A 21,194-nucleotide genomic window follows, 5' to 3' on the forward strand; every position below is an offset into this window, starting at 1 on the left:
CGCTAAGAATTCCCGATACGTAATTTGGCAAATACATATCGACCATAAGGATCCGACCAAGTCTTGGAGATCGTGACTGGAAGTGATCTGCGGCTAAGAATTGCAACTCCACATTTGCGGACAGGATTAGTATCTGTGGGGTCATTTTTGTGAATGCTGCTGTGAATGACCTTCCCCACCCAATCTCTGCAAAGTTTGTCAGATTCAATCTCATCGAGGTGCGTTTCTTGTAATAAAGCTATGTCTACGTGTTTGGACTGTAAATAAGAAAGTACCTTCTTCCGTTTAATGTAATGAGTGAGGCCATGGACATTCCAAGTAATGGTAGATAAAGGATGAATATTAGCCATGATGGGATACAATCAAAAGGGATTGGGAATCAATGTATTAGTCAAAAATGGGAAAAATAAGAGGTTGGAGTACAATGGGAGGGAATAGGGCTGTATGGGAAGGGAGAGTACTCTGGTTGATAAGAAATAGAAAAGTATAAGAAAATAAGAGTTTTACAGGTTAAGAAAGTTTAGTATATGAAAAGAAAAAGAGAAGAAAAGAAAAAGACTTATGGAGGACAAACGTGATAAAGAAGCAAATAAAGAATATAATAAAGTATTGTATAGAACAATAGAGAAAGATATAAGAAAATGTAAAAGAAGGTTCTTATTGATATATATTAGAGAGATCAAAATGTTCTATGTAATCAGTATATTTCTGGCTGTTAAAATCTAAAAGAGAATCAAAAAAATTGATATAGATTTGTTACCTACAACTTTTAACTTTTAACCGCGGGTCTGGAGCACCACTACGAGTACAGGCACCTTAAGGAGGGTGGACAATTAAAATGAATATCAGCCAGGACAATAAATTAGAAAAGCTGTAAAGAGAGTGAAAACTCCTGTGACCCAAATACATATAATAGTATGCGTTAGGAGGATAAGCACATTTCATTAAGAAACATAGATAAGCATTAAACGGGTCTAAAAGCAATAAATGAATGAGAATAAATACCAGAAGTTAAAGTAAACTATTAAAATTATCATTCATAAATCAATTCTCATAATATTTACATAATAAACGACACTTGATAACTTAAATTCATAAATAACTATAATTCTTTATGGAATGATTTACATAGGGCTAGCATTCAAAAAGATAGTAAAGCATTTTGGAAGGTAATTAGATCACCATTCCTTCTTCCTGATAATTCTACCTCCGTAGAGGTTACGATAGATGAATCCCAATGGGTGAGCCATTTTTCAAAATTTTTTGGCTCCCAGGAGATGAATTCAACTATGAACAGCCCAATGCTCCCTCATTCCGATCTTACTGAGGTTCATCCAATTGACATATCGTTTACATTAAAGGAAGTGTTGGTAGCATTGAATGAAAGTAAAGGCTCCAAGGCCCCTGGACCCGACGGGGTCCCAGTCGATATCTATAAACACAATACAGACCTGTGGGCGCCGTTATTAACACGTGTTCTTAATGCAACCTCTTCACAGGGCCTAATTAAAAGTAGGACTGAATCAATCATGGTCCCGATCTATAAGAAAGGCAACAGACAGGATCCTTCCTGCTACAGACCAATTTCACTTTTAGATTCATTAGGAAAAGTAGCAGGAAGGATACTTCTCACGAGGCTGCAAACATGGGCCGTTGAAAAGAACATACTTTCCGACCTACAGTTTGGTTTCAGGGAAGGCCGGGGGACAATTGATCAGGGCCTTAACCTTGCTATCCTGATGGGTAAATACACGAAGGCGAGGAGAGGCAAATTACACTTAGCATTCGTGGATCTCTCCTCAGCCTTCGATTGCGTTTCTCACAGGAAATTATGGACTATTCTAAAAGAAATGCAGGTAGAGGAATCTTTAATTGATTTTTTGAAAGCTTTGTATAGTAACGCCTCAGCGCGCGTTCGTTTTGGTTTATTGGGTGAATGTACATCGCCATTTAGGGTATATAGAGGGGTAAGACAGGGGTGCGTCCTGGCTCCCTTTCTTTTTACTCTATATACTAATGGACTTGAGAAGACATTACTGGAAGGAACCCAGGACGTCCCCCAAGTGCATCAAAATTCAGTCACCAGACGCATACCAGCATTGCTTTATGCGGATGATGCCGTTATTTTAGCGAGGACACCATTGGCTCTCCAGAAGACATTGGAGTCCTACAATAGATTTATGCAAGACATTGACCTAAAGATAAATGTCTCTAAGATTTACGTGATGAATTGTGGCAAGAGTAATAAAAAGGGAAAGGAGATATACTTAAACGGGAGCAAATTGGCATCTACTCCCACTTATTCATACTTGGGGATTTTAATAGATGACAGGGCTCCTGGACCCAAGCAATTACATCAAGGAAACTCCTTTTTATGAGAGCTACTTCCGCCCTTGTTAATTTTTCACAAAAATTAGGAAAAAGAGCTCCTTTGGAATTAATCAAAATATATAATGCAAAAATGCATAAGTGTAGTTATGTATGGGGCAGGGATCTGGGGCCACTGCAATGTTTCTGAATTACAGAAAGTGGAAAATGCATTTTTTAGATATTTATTGGCCGTTCCGGGATCTACATCTACCTATGTCTGCCATGCTGAGCTAGGTGTCCCCCACCTAACGGATATCATAAAAATCCAACCAGCGATCCTCTGGCACCGTATCTGGAAATTGGACACTAACTATTTTAATCAGTTAGTGCTTCAGGACGCTCTTAAGTTGGACCATTGCTTTGATATAGAATGGATCAGATATGTGAGGGACTTCATGAAAGACATTGGTAAACCTGAGTATTTTAGTAATCCACTTTCTATGTTAACCGTTCCAAGAAAGGATTTTAATAAATGTTGTTTGAACCATATGGAGAGATTAAGATTCACGTGTGAAGCCCCAAAACCGACTGTCACCCATAATCTTATGATTTTATCTTCATTTGGTATGCAATTTTATCTCCAAAATATTGAAAACGGATATGACAGATTTGTGCTTACTAGATTTCGGTTAAACATTTTCCATAGGCTGGTGACTTTTCCAACTGTTAATAACTGGTCAAAAAATCTTCCAGCCTGCCCATGTGATTCTGTTTCCGTACAATCAACAATCCATGTCATCTTATTTTGTAGATTTTATAAAAATTTAAGAAAGCAATGGTTAATTCCAATTTTAAAAATCTGGGGCCATCGGCAATGTCGTCCAGCATATATGGCTCTCCAATGTCTTGATAATGAATGTATAAATCTAAACATTATTGTCTTCTAAAAAAAAATCATTAAATGTCGAAACAGTATAGTTTTAGACTCTCTCAATGCCTCTAATGCTTAAGCATAACCGAATATGGAGAAAGATGTAAATTATAGATGCTAAGACGGAGTATTGCACCTATTAGTTACCAAACGTTGCTTTGGGTTTATCCCCCAATGCATCCTAATACTGCAGATGGGGGCTATTTCTCTTTTTCTCTGTTTTAACCTGAAAATGATACGTAATCTTGTTCATTTTAAATATTGCCATTTTTGCACATATTCTAAATAGTATTGTTCATATGAGAATCCTTTTAATGTATATGTACTGAAATATTTTATTGTATTTGCTTTTATGGATTGAAATTAACTTTCCGAATAAAGCTTATTTTGATTTGATTTGAAATAACTATAAGAAAAAACGTTGGTATTATTTCAGAAAGAATGTCAGCATTGTAAAGATGGATAAAGAGCCTGTTCTTAAAAAGTGAGATAGTAATACATTAAAAGTACATATCATAGCGTATAACATATGACCAATGTGAAATTAAATTATAAATAATGTTTAGAATAAAATTCTTTTGATAAAGGGACTGAAATAAGATATATATTAAAATACATAGTAAGTATATCCATAAGAAAAAACACTCAGTAATATATTATAATCATCTATAATAAATATAAGTAGTACTTATTCATCTTTTCTGAAGAGTAAGATGTAAGTAAACACAAGGAGTAAGCATTAACTGAACTTAAAGAGTAAGGTAAGTTGATAAAACGATATTAACTAAGACCGTAACTATGAGGATAATAAATAGGGACTCAACTCATTCTCCATCTGGAGCAGATTTTAAGGGAGATCTGGACTTATCTCTACGTTGATCTTGTGTGGTAGTAATTACATACTGCAAGGCGGACGCTTGATCCTCGTGTGTACGAAAAGGTCGCTCTGTTTCTCTACCTCGAGGACGCACATCCCCAAGGTTGCGACGCCTTTTATCTGTCGACTGTTGAGGTTGTGTAGAACTTTGACCAGACTGCTCATGAGAAATATGTTGTACATCCATATCCTGAACTGTTAAACTGTCTAGAAACTGCTGTAAGTCTTCAGGGTTGTAAAAGTCTTGTGATTCACCATTTTTAGTAAGGCGGAAGCGAGCTGGGTCAAACAGGCCATACTTGATATCCAACTTCCGCAGTTGTGGTCGCATAGCTAAGAATAGTTTCCTTCTTTCGCTGGTTTCTCTCGAGAAGTCAGCTGCCATATTTATTTGATGACCATCATAGATGTAAGATCTTTGCGTGCGAGCTGATATTAGTATCTGTCTGACTTGCTCATGTCTCAGAAAACAAGCAATTAGAGGCCGTGGTCGAGAATCCAGGTTTGGTCGTGGAGGACCAATACTATGAGCACGTTGGATTTCCAATGGTGGGTCAAAAGTAGTACCAAGTAATTTGGGAAGAATTTTACATAGAAATAACCGAGCATTTTGGCCTTCAAATTTCTCCAGAAATCCAAAGAAGCGAACATTGTCTCTTCTATTGCGATCTTCCATGTCAACAAGCTTACTGCGAAGGAGTAGAAAATCCTGGTCCCTGTTTTGTACTGAGTCATGCCTGTTTTCCACTACAGTTAATCGCCGATCCAGCCCATCAGTTTTTTGATGAAATTGCGCAATATCCGCTCTAATGGATTTGGTTTCTGTCGTGAGGGAGGAAATGTTATTATCCATTTCTGTCAGACGGCAACTAATACTTGAAATTTCCTGCAAAATACGATTCATAGTTGCTGCTGACTCAGCGGTTGAGTTGACCAAAGATGAAGTAGGTGGTGATGGGGGTGAACCTTTAGTAGGCATAGTGCGCAGTTGCTTATGTGTGTCTACAGGAGGAGACAATTTAGAATTTTTGTTGTAATTTTTGTGATTAGACATCTGTAAAATGTGTCCGCAGAGTGTTGAAAAAACCAGACACAAATGAAGCGATTAACAATCAGATGCAAACAATTGGAGCACGTAGGGGTTAATATGAGGGTGAAAGAGTAAACTTATCACACTTAATCCTGTAGGCTCACGTAAATAAATATTTTAGGGCCTCATGTAGGTAGCTAAATACCGGTCGGTAACGGCCGAAATTCGGTAAATATCCCGTTACCGACCGGTATTTAGCTATTTGAGATGTAGGAGGCATAATTCAGGATTCGGTAAAATACTGAATCCTGAATGTAGGGAGCACTCTAAAGAGTGCAAATTAGTATTAAGAATTTGTTATTTACCACCAAATACAGGTTGGTGATAAATAACGAATACCTTGCAAAACGCAATATTTTGCAGATGTAAGTGTGCTATGTGGCAGACATACATGCCCTTAGGGCATGTATGTGCGCCACATGTGCACACATGCAAGAATCAGGGGTGCAACAGGGTGTCAATGTGACACCCTGCCACCCTTGTATATGCTCCCCCCATTACCGAATCGGTATTTACCGAATCGGTAATGGTGACTGGCTTCCCATTGATTCCTATGGGCCTCCAGGCCCATAGGAATCAATGGGAAGGTATGCCCCATTACCGAATCGGTACATACCGATTCATATTTACCGAATCATTACCTACATCACATTTACCGATTCATAAATACCGAATCGGTAAAATTCGGTATTTATGAATCGGTAAATGTGATGCTACCTACATATGGCCCAAAGTCTCTTACCGATAATAATGACAAAAATAATTAGTCACAAATGACAATGTATGGCATCCTATGACATAAAATATTTAGTGTTTGTCACTGAAAAACAACATCAGCATAAGAAACTAGTAAGATACAAATTATAAGAAAAAAAGAGCTCAATCTTCTACTGCATTGTGTATAAAATCATTAGACCTTCATAACATGCAATATAAAGCTGACAGTGTGTTCACATCATTGAGCGAAAAAATGCATAATATGCCATAGAAATTCCTCATAAATTATACTTCATAGGCAGAAAGATATTTCCACTGGACACTGAGGTGGCATTAAGTGAAGATATTGCGCATTACCAACATGAAAGGGCGCTTTGAAATGAAGAGTAACAGTCTATCTGAAAGCATGTTGGAAATGAATGTCAGAGGAGAGAAAAAAGTATTAGTTGACCTGTGAACTCCATTCTTGAATTTTACTCTCTGCAGGTGTTGGCAGACAAGGTTGGAGAATATATAAAAAAAGAAAAAACAGTGAAGAACTTTAACATTTCCCACATTAATGGAAGCGCAAAAGGTTGTGTGTGAAGTTTCAATAGAACAGCTGAGTTCCGATACTTCAGAAGTATTTGGTGAAAGAATAATTGTTCCAGTCAGAGATAACCTTGAAAAGGGTCATGTCATTGCAGGAATTAATCACAGAAGCAGAAGGCAAAGATACTTCTTACCAGCTGTGAAATATTGAAGCACTTAACAAACTGGTAATAAAACCCTCTCAGGAATGCAGCCAGAGGGGCGCAAGAGCCAAGGCTTCTGAGGCCTAGGACATGCTTTCCGGAGCTGAAAGTATTTCAGTCAGAATTAACCCTAAAAAGGGTTGTTCGACTCTGAAATTCAGCCACAAGTAAAAGCGCTGCTGTAGGAAGGCATAGCTGTCACAGGGGTGATCCTAGCTGAGGTGTAAAGTGCGCCATCTCCGTCAAGGGTCCTTCTCGCAGTGGAGCCTCACATTCAGGCGGCCATCTTCCTTCGTGGCCAGACCACGCCCTCCAACAATGATATAATTTAACATGTTGGGTGATGTAATATGTGAGGCCAAAAGCAGTGTGGTGGGGTTGCAAATTATAGATAGTTCACTTAAGTGTAACTTGTGTATTTTAGTGTTTTGGGGAATTTTTAAAGTTAGCTCATCCCTTTGCAGGTGGTAACCCTCTGCTACGCATGCGCAGCAGTGATGGGCTCAGGACCTGGCCAGATGTAATGCATTGTCCTAACTCTCAAGGAGTGCCAACCCCAGCTGTACACACTAGGGGGTGGCTTCAGAGCCTGGCCTAAAGGCTCTAAACCCAACTTTACACAGGGAGGCAACACTTGTAGCCCATTGCCTGTAGCTGTGCACAGCTGGGGTTGGCCTAGTGCCTGGTCAAGCCTTTGACCCTAGAGTCCAACGTTCTATGGACAGCCAACCCCAGCCGTGCACAACTGGGCTTTGGTATGTGTTTCTCTTAATCTCACTGCCCTTGACTACAAAGGGTTCAGACCACTCCCTGGAACACCTACAGGGCAGTCTTTAACCATCAGAGTCTGACTGGCACAGATGTAATTACTGCTAGACATTTGAAGGAGCAGCACCACATAGGTTGATCTGAGGTCATACTCAATGGTTCCTGGGCACAAAGTGATATTGATTGATGCAATGTGCCGATGATTTGGCGTCTGCACCAACTGAATACAATGTGCAGTTATGCCAAGTGGGCACAGAGTGTGCCTTTTGTCCTGGAGCCACTATCTCTGCAGGAGTATCAACTGTGCATGGTTTTTATGCAGCAGATTTGAGTTCTCAAAAATGCAACTTTTATTACTCCCGCCACAGGACTTCCTCTCACTTGACCAACCTGCATAAAACCTTACAACATCAAACCTAATTGGAGCTGTTTTATTTTTGGAATGTTTTGTAAAGATTCATCATACAGCCCTCAAGTGGTAAGCACTCCAAAAATGCTGTGCCTATAGCTATGCTCGGTTTATTCTGGCGCTAGTACAAAGTACAGATCAGGTGTAGGTTGAGATAAGGGGTTTAATTTAGAGGTACATTAACTCCATTCATCTGTGGCCAAACCAAATTCAGAAATTTTTTCTGCATGAAATAGCGCCGTTGTAGCCCTGTGGAGCTCAGTTCAACCTTCAACCCTGCCCCCGTTTGCCCACCATGAGGACCAAAGAATTCTTGAAGGCTGCATTGTTTTAAAACGGTGGAGGCCAAAATGCAAATTGATGAATACTTCACAGACAATCCTGTTAGGTTCTGAGCTCAGTTTCAAAACCTAACACCCATTCATGTCCACTGACCCCGACCATCTAGGACCTTCCTACCGATACTGGAAAAGTGTTATAACCTTGTTTGGAACGATGCAACAAATATCGCAAGTAAAGGCTGGACTGATTTACACCAAATGTTTTAAAAAGCACATTAACTCTGTGGCACTGTGAGAACGACGAATCTGGCGTCCATCCGTCTACCGATAGACTTATCTGTTTCTTTGCAAGACCTCTAGTTTCCAATGCAAGCCATATACTTGAAGTGGGCTCTGGGTCAGGGTCAGACTCATGTACATGATTGAATGACTACGTTGCTTCAGTTATCTGCTCTTGAATCAATGGCTTCCACCGTTATTTTTGTCCTTATCTCACCCAGACGCATTTCGGCTCCACAGTGTTCCATTTGGGCTACCTGTCACTACACCTTCCTCTGCACACTAGGGGACTCGTTTGTTTATTTAGTCGTGCGGTCCATACGAGTGCATCTGTTTCCTTGCTCTCTATCTACCTAAAGAACCCATGTGCCCCCTCTTTTCACCTTTCCATTCTCCGCTGCTCCTCCCACTGCTCCCAGTCCTGCTCCCTGTCCTAATCTCTATGTAACATTTCTTTATTATTATTATTAATTTACGAGGGCCTGGCAGCTGCAGTGTGTTGCTTAGCCTCTTGTTTTCTTTTATGGTGCTTTGCAGCCTCCTATTTTTTTTGCTAAGATTGAATTTTTAATGTTAGAATGGTAAATTAAAAATAACCACTATATTTTACGATGCACGTTTGTGCACCTGTCACTAGAAGTGTGTATGTGCATTCCTCACTATTTAGGTAAGCATATCATCCGCCATCTTGGAATGGGTTGTCATTAAAGAGAAAAGTGACCCCAATATTGCTGGTAATGCATTGTCAGGCATGCTTTCAGTCTTTTGAAGCTATGACTTATTGGCTTTGCCAACACCTGTTTCATAGCTGCCAAAGTTTAAGATTGCTATGTGTAACATTTTCATAATTTCAGTGTAATTATGAGTGACATTTCCACAAATATGAGTGACACTTTCTGGAAAGCAAATCAAGCAATGGAGACAAGTGAAACATATACATATCAGAAATTACACCCATTAAAGCACAGCTGCTAATGTTTCAGATTGCTTCTGTGTGACATTTTCGTATATTCAGTGGATTTATGAGAGATATTCAGTGACTAAATGTGTGACATAAAGTGACTTTCTTCCTCCCTTTCTCTGCCGCAGAACAGCAAGTAATTCCTGGGTGCCTTGGAGCATTGAACATCCTGCTACAGCCTGAGCCCACCGGACAGGGCTCCTCCCCAGCCAACAGTGTGTCCACGTGGGACCTGACGCGACCCGGGATACATCTACAGAAAGCAGGTGTGCAGCTGAATGCCTGAAAGCCTTCTTTAAAATCAATAATTCATGCATTTGGTTATTGGTTAGGAAGGTAACCGGTGGCTGTGCCTCTGCAGAATGGAGTTAGATACGAGCAGCAACCGTCTCCTCGATCCCATCCTCCGGGCACGGCACCGACCCTCCTCCCGTCGAGAGATAGTGCGGGAAGTGTGTGAATCTGACACCTTTGCGCCTGATAGTATTTCTGTTATGAAAGCAATACGCTGCACTTTCCACTACCTACACGCTGCGCTTTACAAATCACACCAGTGCACTCTAGCACCAACTCCAGTAAGAGGCAAAATTCATTTTACCGGAGGAGCAATTATAATCCCATGATAAGGATCTGTGCCACTCACTCTTTCTGACTGTAGCCACCTGCTCACTAGTCTCGTTGCAGGGTCTAGTAGGTGTCGATGTCATTAATCATGCTGCGGCGCAATGCGTGTCGGATGAATTTCTGTAACTTTGTAGCAGCTTATCTCTGCCGACCCTCCCCAAGCCTGTTGGAAGCAGCGAGCACTGCGCGCTGCCAATCAAAACGGGCAAACCAGCTTTAGTTTCAAGTCAGTAAGGTGCATGATTACTTAGCGCTGCTGACTAGGCGCTATCATTCGTGACTTCGCATTTCAGTGCGGTGATGCGGACCACCACTCTGAAATGCGTTAGTCTCACACCTGATGCGTGGTACTTGGTAGGGCTGCTGTTTCTGTAGCTGTGACAATATCTTCGCTAGGGAAGCTGAAATATCGAAATCATATTTTGCGACCCGCAATATAATATTTTTCTTTGTCCCCGACAAATCTAGACAAAAATCGCAAGATCCAGTTAAAGTGAATGATATTTCTGCAACATTTCAGACAAATTCGTCAAACTGTTGCTAAAGTTGTCAGCAAACTATTTCCCGTGTAAAATGTACGATAAGGTTCATCACAAGGGCGCTAGCGAATACACATGAATCAAAATAATGAAACATGAATGCATTCCATTACATTCATTTTAAACATAGTGCTACAATAAAATGAAAGCCATGTTAAATTCAACATATTATTTTTGTTATTTAAATACACACCCACGAGCATACCCCACAGCATATTTTTATCGTAACAATATGTAATAGAAACGTATTTTTCTTTTGATCGCGTCTCCTTACCGTGCAGCGCTCCGGCCGTTTTCTTTTCCTGGTTGTTCTGACCTTTGTACTTTGGATGAACTGTTTTGCAGGTGTCGTTTGCCGGTTTGTTCAGCTGTTACATATGTGTCTGATAAGCAGTTATTTCCACAGGCTGTTACTGTTCAAATAATGCCTGGCACCCTCTCAAACTTATTCAAAATCAGTTTTTAGTAAGTCCTCAGTTGGCTTTTTTAAAATCAATTTGCATACAAGTTATTTATTTACTCCCTGATTGCTCACGGGGCAGCCTTTTATCCCCGAGAGTGTAATTGAATACTACAGTGAACGAAAGCTTTGCAGTTACAAGTGTGACACATGCTTCTGTCTTTAAGGCTGAAGAGAACTTTAAGATCAAATGCACTATTTAAGTAGTCGCAAATACTGACTTTTAGCAACCACTGTTTTATTTTTCGAACTGACCTATGCAGGAGTTCACCGAATTTCCTCATTATTTAATAGTCACTGGCTACAGTCACAGGGATGGTGGCTTGCAAGAGACAGTAATCACCATCCCTGTGATTGCATTCCAAAACAGCAACGTGCTTTTTAAACGCCGCCAGAGTTCCTCAAAGGAACCGGGCCTGCTTCAAAACAATGCTTTTGTTTGATAAAGCTACAGCAGGCAGTAGTCCCTTGCATCACTACCTACTCCCACTGAGTCTGCGCCTAGATTTCCAAAATGGGAGAGTTCGCAAGGGGATCCAGTTTCTGCATTCTACGTATTTCCAACAGCCTCTCTACACGGTATCCTTGGGGCACTAACCCATACAGTCCTGTATCCTAGGGACTCCAACCCGCCACCTAGCACTATAATCAAGTTACAACCTAACACCACATTGAATTGCATTCTAGACATGCTACCCCATCACACTGCACCATAGGGAAGCTTACAAACCACATCACTGCATTTGAATGGCATAACCGTGCATCTTAGGAACATAAACTGCATTGTATTGTAGTGTGCTTACACACCACATGGAAATGCATTCTATTCACACTGATCCACTATGTTTGACAGTATGGTAGGAATACTACCCCTCTCTGCTTCCTAGGGTTACAAACACACCACATTGAACTGCATCTTAGGGGTGGAAACACAAGAACAGGGAAGCACTTTTGCTGGTAGGCAGTCAATTATTTTTCTGGGCCAGGGTGGACTGGGTTGCTTTTCCCTGAGGCCCAATCATGCTCCAGCATTTTGTTTCACGTGCCCACCCAATTTCCTTTGCTTTCCTCCCATAGGTAGAATGGCTCAGCTGTAGCAGGGATGGGCCACTGGGACGGCCATATGCAATATGGCTTTTGAAGAACTCCCATCCCTTCGCCATCTGTGTTCGATTGGCGTTTTGTTCCCAAACAAGCCAGCGGGCTAGTGAACACCCTTCAGTGCCCCAGTGGCACTAGTCTAGTCTAGGCTTGAGCTGTGGGGGCTGAATTGTTGGCATGAGTGAGATGGTGACAGAGGTAGCAACATCAATTTTGGGGAGCTGGGGTGGTGTTCAGTGGTGCTGTATTTAACAAGAGTCCAGCTCCCCAGAATTTTTGGCGTGCATGGTATTTAAAAAGTGAGCCTGTATATTTAATGTTTTACAAGTCTTGCCAGTGATAAACCTCCAAAGTAATTTTTCACTGTGGCAAGGCTGGCCCTCCCATAGGAAAACTTTGCATTGCATTATAACAACTTATAATGCTTCATTTCGGTATGGAAGTAGCTAGGAAAATGACTAAAGGGCTTATTTTAATAGTAATGTTAAATCAAAGTTACTGCATATTACTATTATGAAAATCAGACTATTGGAAAATTGTAATTTTCCCATCTCAGCTAAATATGTCTTTCTGCCTGTGTTCAGTGTTACATGACTGGTGAATGGCTCCCTTGTGGTGAGATGTGGATTGCTGCCAGACTATGGACAAAAGCTTATGCATGGAGGTGCTTATTTCACTTCCTTGAGCAGGATGGCCTGGGGTTTGCTCTCAGACCCTTCCTGAGCTCCAAAGGCACCCAATTCTGTCACTGGCAATTATAACTCACATCTAGGCCTGCCCCCCTTGTCTTCCTAGTCAGTTTGGCTCCAAATCCAGTGGGGGACGGGGGGAGGCTGCCCCAGAACTGGTTTAGAGTGACCACAAGTGAGTGTTTGCCCAATATCTTAAACTCACCTTTTGGTGGGCACAGGGTACTCTGACCAGTTGAAGAAGGGTTCTGCCATGTTGCATTTAGGTAGAATTGAGCACTATGGGATTGATTACAGTAAAACGCATCGGAAGTGGTGATAAATTGGGTAGGGCCACCCTTGGGTACTTTTACCCCAGCTGGAGTTTTCCCCACCCACAGACACAATGGGCATAAATTTGGCATCCCAAGTACCCTTCATAGAACGGTTGGGGACCTTTGTGGACCAGAGAAAGAACTGCCCTTTTGTCTCAAGACCTGAAAGAAGACTAAACCTACTTGCCTTAAACCTAGGACCCCAGAAGTTGGCTAGCCTCCAGTTTGAGCTATAGGGCTACAACAAGATTCTAGTGGCCTTCCCTGCTTCCAGCTGACCAGCCCCAACTGCACCTGACCTGGGTCCCTCTGATGTTTGCTGTGAGTGAGTCCTGGGCCACCAGGAACTGACACCAATGTCCTGGACTCTTGCTTGTGTTGCCCGAGTCAATTCCACCCTGCCTAACTGCAAGCCTAAACCAGACTTGATGTCGAGCAGCACCCAATCAATGGCATGGCCAGACCTGATGCAGAGCAGAGCCCAAATAATCACTTCATGAGACTCAGCACTGAGCAGCACCTAACCAACACCAACACCCCCCATCAATGACCCAACCAGGACCTTGCTCTTCAGCGACCTGCCATCATTGAGCCCAGCTCCAGATTTGGTTTGCAGCTTGCCTCCCTGACTGCCGTTTGAAGACCATGGTTTCTCAATAAACATTTCTAAGTCAGAAAGTAAACTCTCCACTGAGATTAACCTGGTCCCTGTATCAGGCATGTGCTCAATCGTGGTTGGTCGTAACTTTTGACTTTGTCCCAGATAAGTTCAATCAGATGGCCGTGGTGGGCTTTCAATGCTTTTTGGTGCCATTTTCAACGAAAACTTTGCAAATTCATAACCCTGGCTCCACTAATTGGATTTTTGCTGTTTTGGTGTCATTGTATTTATTGACATTTCTCTATATTGCTAAATTGTTTTGAGAATTTTCTTGTAGTGTGTTTTCACTTTATTACTGTTTGATAAAAAGCAATCCTCCCATCTTCCTGGCAGAGATGACTTTCCAATTGGCTCTGATTTAACTGATTTATCATTAGGTCTCCTTGATGATTTCAGGTCGGCTGATGACCCTAAGATGTTGTCCACCTTCTCATTATTAAAATATGATCAGGTCCAGAGCTTACTCAATAATATTAAGTTTGGCTCCTCATTAGATCCCTGCCCCTTAAACATTATGCATCTGGCACCACAGATCACATTGGTACACCTAACTGATATCTTTAATATGATGTTCACTTCCCAAAGGACTGGAAAAAGCCTCAATCTTGCATCTTCTCAAGAAGCCAAATCTTGACGCCATAGAAACCAACACCTATCCACCTATTTCGTGCCTTCCTTTATAAGGAAACATAGTACTGAACTGGCCCTGATTGCTGCAGCTGAAGAAATTATACACGATCAATCATAACCTACTTGTTGAATTCCTTTATTACATTGGAATTATGGAAGGGGCCCTCTCTTCTGAAATATTTTCTCTTTGAACAAGAGCAATTGGTGGTGCTGGATGTTTTAAATCACCCTCTTTCTCAGTACCCTCTGGTGTGCTCCAAAGCACAGCCTTAAGTCCAACCCTTTTTAATCTTTATGTGACCCTCTGGCCGGTCTCATTAAATCCTTCGGGTCCTCAGTAGGATCCTACGCCAATGACACCCAGATTGTGGTGTTAGTGGCTAGTAATCTGGAGTACACTGCCATTAGATTTCACAACTGTATGCCTCAGATTGGCAGATGGATGACCGTAAATAGTCTGAAACTGAACTTGTGTAAAACCGATTTTTTGTTGTTCAGAAAAAACAACTACTTCTGGTCCACCTGCTGGTGGACACAGGAACTTGGCAACTTACCTACTCCTGTCACAAAAGTCAAAAACCTAGGTATTCAATTTGATAATAAACTATCATTTAAAAGTCAGATTTATGCCTTCACCTCCTCTTCCTCCTTTTACAGCTTGAAGCTACTTAGGAAGGTTTTCCTCTTCATCTCACAAGAGCTGCAGCAAACCACGTTTATACTGTCCTAATTGGACTATAGTAATGCACTATTTATCAATCTGGGGAAATATTCCTAAAGAAGCCTCAAATCTTACTGAACGCGGCAGTTCGTCTGCTATTAGGGATCCCCAAGTATCAGTTCTCTCACTGGCCCTGATCCGACCTCATCGGCTTCCCATGAAGAATTGTATTGACTTTAAGGCACTCTGCATTGCATTTAAGGCTCTACTTGATTCTGGACGCGACCACCTTACACTATGCTGTCAGTGGTATATCCCTTCTAGCAGTAGCGGTCCGTGGAGGGAGTTTGGTGGGGCAAGGAGGCGGGTGGGGGAGGGGCAGGGTGGGGAAATGTAAACACCGGAATATGGATGAACGGAGGTAAGTACACATTTAAATAAATAAAACGAATTTTGTTGCGCGCCCTGCATCGCATTGCACCCTATTTCCCTATAAACCCACAACTGGCTATAGAACTTAAAAATGCAAAATGTTATTAAGGTAAAATTAATAACTACTACAAATTTAACACATATATTAAAAAACAAAACAAATTATTATACAAAAAATAGATCACATACTTTTAAAATACATACTAAAATACATAACACTAATTAAAACATCGATATTTTAAACAACTATATTTATGCAAACGATATTAACATCTTCGATATTTCCAAAAACGATATTTCTTACCTGCAAGTCGATATTCTTGACCACAGTATTCTTCCAGTCAATATTTCTGTATCACAATATTTAAAACTCGATATTTGTGTATGTCGACATTTTAAACTCGATATTCTGTCTGTGCACCCTCTGAGACAATGGAAATCCAAAGTACCTCTGACACATAGTGAGCGGTCTGAGACTAGGATGAGAATAGCATCACACAAAGAAGTGACTTATAAACGGATCAACAGCAAATATTTGAAGAGATCTGAGAAGAGATGCAGAGTGGTTGTTTGACACACTTAGACACATTCTTGGTAACATTAATCTTCCATCTGACACGTTTTGGGCATTTTCCTTCTGCCGTAATCTTAACTAAACTCTGTCTATGTTGTACCGTTCAGAGCCCTTTCCAAGGTTGTCCTTGCTCAGAGTCTGACAGACATGCTGCAAATGCTGGTATAACATGACTAATACTGCAATTCTATGCCTTATTAAAATTACAGTACAAATTGGCCTTCACGAAGTTTCAGATAATGGACATGTATTCACCCTATTAAACTTAGCATCCTTATCTAGGTAGAATCACACCATCCTTTATTGTTAGACATATGCTGTGTAAGTGTAAACAAAATACCTGAAAAGCAAGCACTGTGTTGTGAATTCAGCTTCTTCCTTTGATAGCACCTGAGAGCTAGATTGGCCACATGTGGACATTCAGAACTGTTTTGGCAATTTTAAGAGTACGTTTCTTTTGACCTTGTTCTGTGCTACATGCTGCAGCATTAGAAGAGGCGGGACAACACTAGCTGATTACCCAAATGTAGAGGAGGTTGAGTGTTTGGAATTTTGGGTCATTTTGCCAAGCTCCGTTCCTCTATGCCTTAAGGCTGAATCTGCCAAAAGTGGACCCGCTAGGGATAAGATAGCCTACACCCATAGCATCTTGGATTTTTGGCAGCGCTTGTTCAGTACCATTGGCCTCCTTCAGCCCCTACTCTCAGTGTTGCATTTCTTTCTTCCCATCAAGGCCAACATGCTGACTCTATTTCGCAAACTTCTATTTGTTTGACGCCCAGGCTCTTGGGTGCTCAGTGTACTCATGGTATGGATTACACCACTGTCTTCCCTGCAGTGACTCAATTGAACGTGCTCTTTGAAATTTAATCCACACCTTTATGTGGTTTTCTGTTCTATTGTTGTGTCACTTTGAGTGGGTTCTGTGGGAGCTTGTACCCTGCTTGTTTGTTGGCTGAATCTTGGTTGGGATTGGGCCTCTGTCACTTCTGAATGGGCTTCAGGAAGTACAAGATTCCTTTCACTGTCTGCTGCTGGTGCCTTAGCACTGAATGCAAAGGCTGGCACCTAGATTGGCCACACAATGGTGCCATCTGTAGAGCTGGGCAGCCTCCTGCAATAACACTTGGCCCATGGCACGTATTTATTTTCAAAATTAACCACTGCTTGTAGCATAGTATAAGAAGTAGTGTGATGTGACATCACCATGGCTTTCTCCCACAGGGGACCATAAAATACTTGAATATTTCATAAGTTCCTTCTCAGAGAGCCATTTCAGAGATTATGGATTTGTAGCAAATCTCAGTGCACATTGTTCTGTACAATGCTCTATTTGTCCCCAGTTTTCCAAATGTTCTCAAAGAGAGAACGCTGAGCACTCCTTATGGACAGTTGGCTAGGCCAAGTCACTTGCTTGCACCTCTCTTGTTGTGTCTTTTGAAGTCTGCATCAGTGATGCAAGTGAGTGGGAAGCTCTGAAGAAAAACGTTGGGCACCAGCAAACATTGTTTACTCCAAATTACACATTGTCTAATAACCCACTGCAGTGACAATTTGGGAGAGTGCTGACAACATCATGACACCAGAAAGAGTTTGTGCTGGATTACATCGAACGCACATACTGGCACATGCATCAATATTGGCTGTTGCGATTCCTTAATTGCGATTTTTAAGGAATCGCAATTAAGGAATCGCAAAAGCCTATGCATGTAGAAATCGCTTGAAAAATAGCGATTTCTAAACATTCCTTAATTGTGACTCGCAAATTGCGAGTCGCAATTAAGGAATACCTCCCCATTCATTCCTATGGGCCAAGAGGCCCATAGGAATCAATGGGAAGACATTCTCAATTTGTGATTCTCAATTAGAGAATCGCAAATTGAGAATGCAATTTCAAGGGTGCAAGGGTGTCAAGAAGATACCCGTTGCACCCCTGAAATCGATCTGTGCACAAATGTTACACACACACATGTCCAAAGGACATGTGTGTGTGTAACCTACGACTTTGAAAAATGCACTTTAGTGCATTTTTCAAAGTTTCCGCAATTTACCATGTGGTATGATTCCACGGTAAATAGCGGGCCCAAATAGCGAAATCGCTATTTTTGAAGGCATCTTGCATTGCAGTTAAGGAATCGCAAAAGCTATTTTTGCGATCGCAAACGGCCGATTTTTGCGAATCGCTCCGTTTGCAATTGCAAAAAGCTTTGATGCATGTGCCTGTTAATCTCTATTGCTTGTTCTTTTAGCACAGGTCTTACAAACTGCCTGGATCTTTAAAGAAAAGATTATGAGGAAGTTAGAAGTCAAACCCATGTTTCTAGAATGAGCGAAACGTCAACAATAAGGTATACTAAGATTTATTTATACTCCTAAAAAGCTTTGCAAATTTTTCTCTGAACCCTTGCAAATTTAGAGAATTAATTGTATTGCTAATAGACACTGTCCCAGCCCAAATTGAACAATGCATTATGTTTCATGCAACCTGAATATGTGCTGGAAAATGTATTTACATTTTAAACTCTGAAAGATTACATGTTGAAGGAGCATTTTTATGCACAGTTGCAGTACGGGGGGGGGGGAAGGCCACAAATAGTTCCAATATGAGTTGCCGATTGTTGTGGGAGGCAATGCCACATCTGCTAAATACCCATATGAGTGGGTTCAATACTTACTGGTTGACATATTACCTCCATCTCGGATATGTACCATGACCTTGCTATTTGCCAGTTTGGTTACAGGGAGAAGTATGGATGAGGCATAGGTTTCTATGCTACTCCACCAATCCTCCGTTCTGTGGAGATAGACACTGGAAGTTAAGACTAATCCCATGAAGGTAGCAGTGTCCCCATGGGTAAATCATGGACAAGGGAAAAAAAGAAACAAAACACAAGAAGGAATCATCTTCTGACAGCATTGGACCCTCCGATTATAATGGTTACCGCAGGGATTTGGCATAGGAAAGAATGCATAATACTCAAGTTTTGCTCTGGCCTCTTCAGTTCTGCGATAAGCAAATGTAAAAAATACCCAATGAGCTTAAATATGAAATGAAATGTAAATATACAACAGGCAAAAAGACTTACATGCAAGTGTATCATTTGGCCTACCCAGATTTATCAAATTATGGAATGTAACTAGGTACCCAATACCCCTCTTAGAACTGGAAAACATGGTAGGGGTTCAGACTTTGAAGTGGCATACATTTGGAATATAAATTGGGCAGGTGGGAAATATTAAAAGTGCAAGGACGCACACAATGAGAGAAACCACAGCAGTGGGAACTCTACAACTGAAAACACTATGAGGCACACGTCCTTCCCTCTGCTGCTCCTCTCTTGTGAAGGAAGGAAACACCGCCTATGCTCTTCAGCCCTAATCTTCACCTCCCTGTTTTCCAAACTGGGTCTCTGTCTACTTCAACGCGTGTACCTGTTGTTAAAGTTACAAGTTCCCCTTTTCTTGTGCCCCTATTGCTCACTTATTCTGGACCTGGTTTCTGATGTATTCAGATTCTTCCAGTGCCCCCCATCAAAAATCTCTTCCCTGCTTTCTAGAAGCAGACTCATTGGGAAAATGTTGACATAAATCTCGAACATCGAACGTGACCAAATAGGGCACCATATTCCTCCAACAAAATTAAATACTGCAGAAGACCCCTCTTTAGTCAGGAATCAAGAATGGCCACTATCTCTAACTCAGGTTTAGCCCATGCCATTGTAATTGGTGGTGGAATAGGATCATAGTAGGCTATGATTGTCTTTACTTAGGAAACATGGACCATGGGAGGAATCTTATATTTCTGTTGTAACTGCAATTTTACCACCATCTTCTTTATCTCAAAGGGACTAAGATATTTTAGTGCAAATTTAGGATGGAATTCTGGAATTACCAAATGAAAAGAAGAAAGACAAACCTTGACCTCTAAGTTGTACACTGGTGCCTGATCCCTCTTACAGCCTGCAAAGAATTTGCAATTAGCTTTTGTCAGTAATAGATTTCTGCCTGCAAACATATTAATAGACACAATAAACTGTAAAAAGAGATTTTATAGAAGATACATTAGTTCAGAAAATATAAAGGCTATACTTTGAGATGAGATTCCTAAGGATGTGTATAAAGAGTTGCATGAAAACCTCAGCAAGTAGTATTCAATTTACCTACTTCAACCCAGTGTTCCATAATAAAACAGCCCCAATGTTGACCAATTGTCTTATTCAATTGTTCATTCTGTCCATCCATTAGTGGATAATAACTGGAAGATATAACGCTGATGGACCCTGTTATCTCAAGCAACAGATTCTAAACCATGGAGATAAATAGGGAACCTTAATCTGTAATGATAAATTTGAGTAATTAATGAAGGTAAACTACCTAGTGTGCAGTGAACTCCTTAGCTGTGTAGACTCGTTGGTGGGAGAAAGTCTGCTAACTTCATGTAATAATCTATTTTAACTCATTGTACTGACCTAGGTAACTCCACAATAAAGTACATTGATATCTAGGACACGGCTTTAGAAGTTAGTATTAGTTGCAAAAGTCCCACAGGTCTCATATACTTTCTCCTTGCTTTCAAACAGGTTATGTATTGCACCCCGTCTTTGCAACAATTCTTGCATCTTTCTGTTGCCTATATGGCCATCTATTGGAGCTCTCTTCATAACTGGAAATCAGTGACAAACAATAGCGTGTTCTAGAAAAGTAAACTTTTGTTCTTATTTCTCTGTGGTATTTCTTGTATAGAAGGCTCTTGATTTATATTGTGTTGACTTCCTCGAATTTGCTGGAACACTTGCATAGCTGTATAAAATGACTAACTAGAAACCACCAAGATAGTAAGATGGGGTTCTGTCTCTAGTTTCTGTTCAATGTCCAGTCAAGATGAGGCATCTGTTTTGCCATGCCCTTCACTTGGTCTGTAAGTACTAAAATAGCAAAAATCTGAAAAAAGAAAGACCACCTTTTATGTCTGTCATTGGTACATATAATTGACCTAAAACCACTGGGATATTTTTGATTAACCCACATAGTTATCAGAGAGTCCATATCCCCCCAAAAATGCCAACAGTACCCAAAAGCATCTTTAATTGCCAGCAGCTCCTGGTCATACATTGTATTGTTTCTTTTAGCTGAAGAAAAGGTCCTTGAACAG

General features: G+C 40.9%; 1 protein-coding gene across 4 annotated transcripts in view; it reads right to left on the minus strand.

Moving 5' to 3' along the window:
* HYKK (hydroxylysine kinase) overlaps positions 1 to 10,977 on the minus strand; it is a 326,821-nt gene extending 315,844 nt beyond the window's left edge. Inside the window, exon 1 of one of the 4 annotated variants that reach the window (XM_085643707.1) lies at positions 10,795 to 10,977. The gene's annotated coding sequence lies outside the window, so the exon portion shown is untranslated. The remainder of the gene's footprint in view (positions 1 to 10,794) is intronic. The other 3 variants (XM_085643705.1, XM_085643712.1, XM_085643709.1) reach the window with 3 other exon arrangements.
* Between the last annotated feature and the right edge of the window lie 10,217 nt (positions 10,978 to 21,194).

This window comes from Triturus cristatus, chromosome 3_1 (genome assembly GCF_964204655.1).
Source record: "Triturus cristatus chromosome 3_1, aTriCri1.1, whole genome shotgun sequence".
Classification (NCBI taxonomy): domain Eukaryota; kingdom Metazoa; phylum Chordata; class Amphibia; order Caudata; family Salamandridae; genus Triturus; species Triturus cristatus.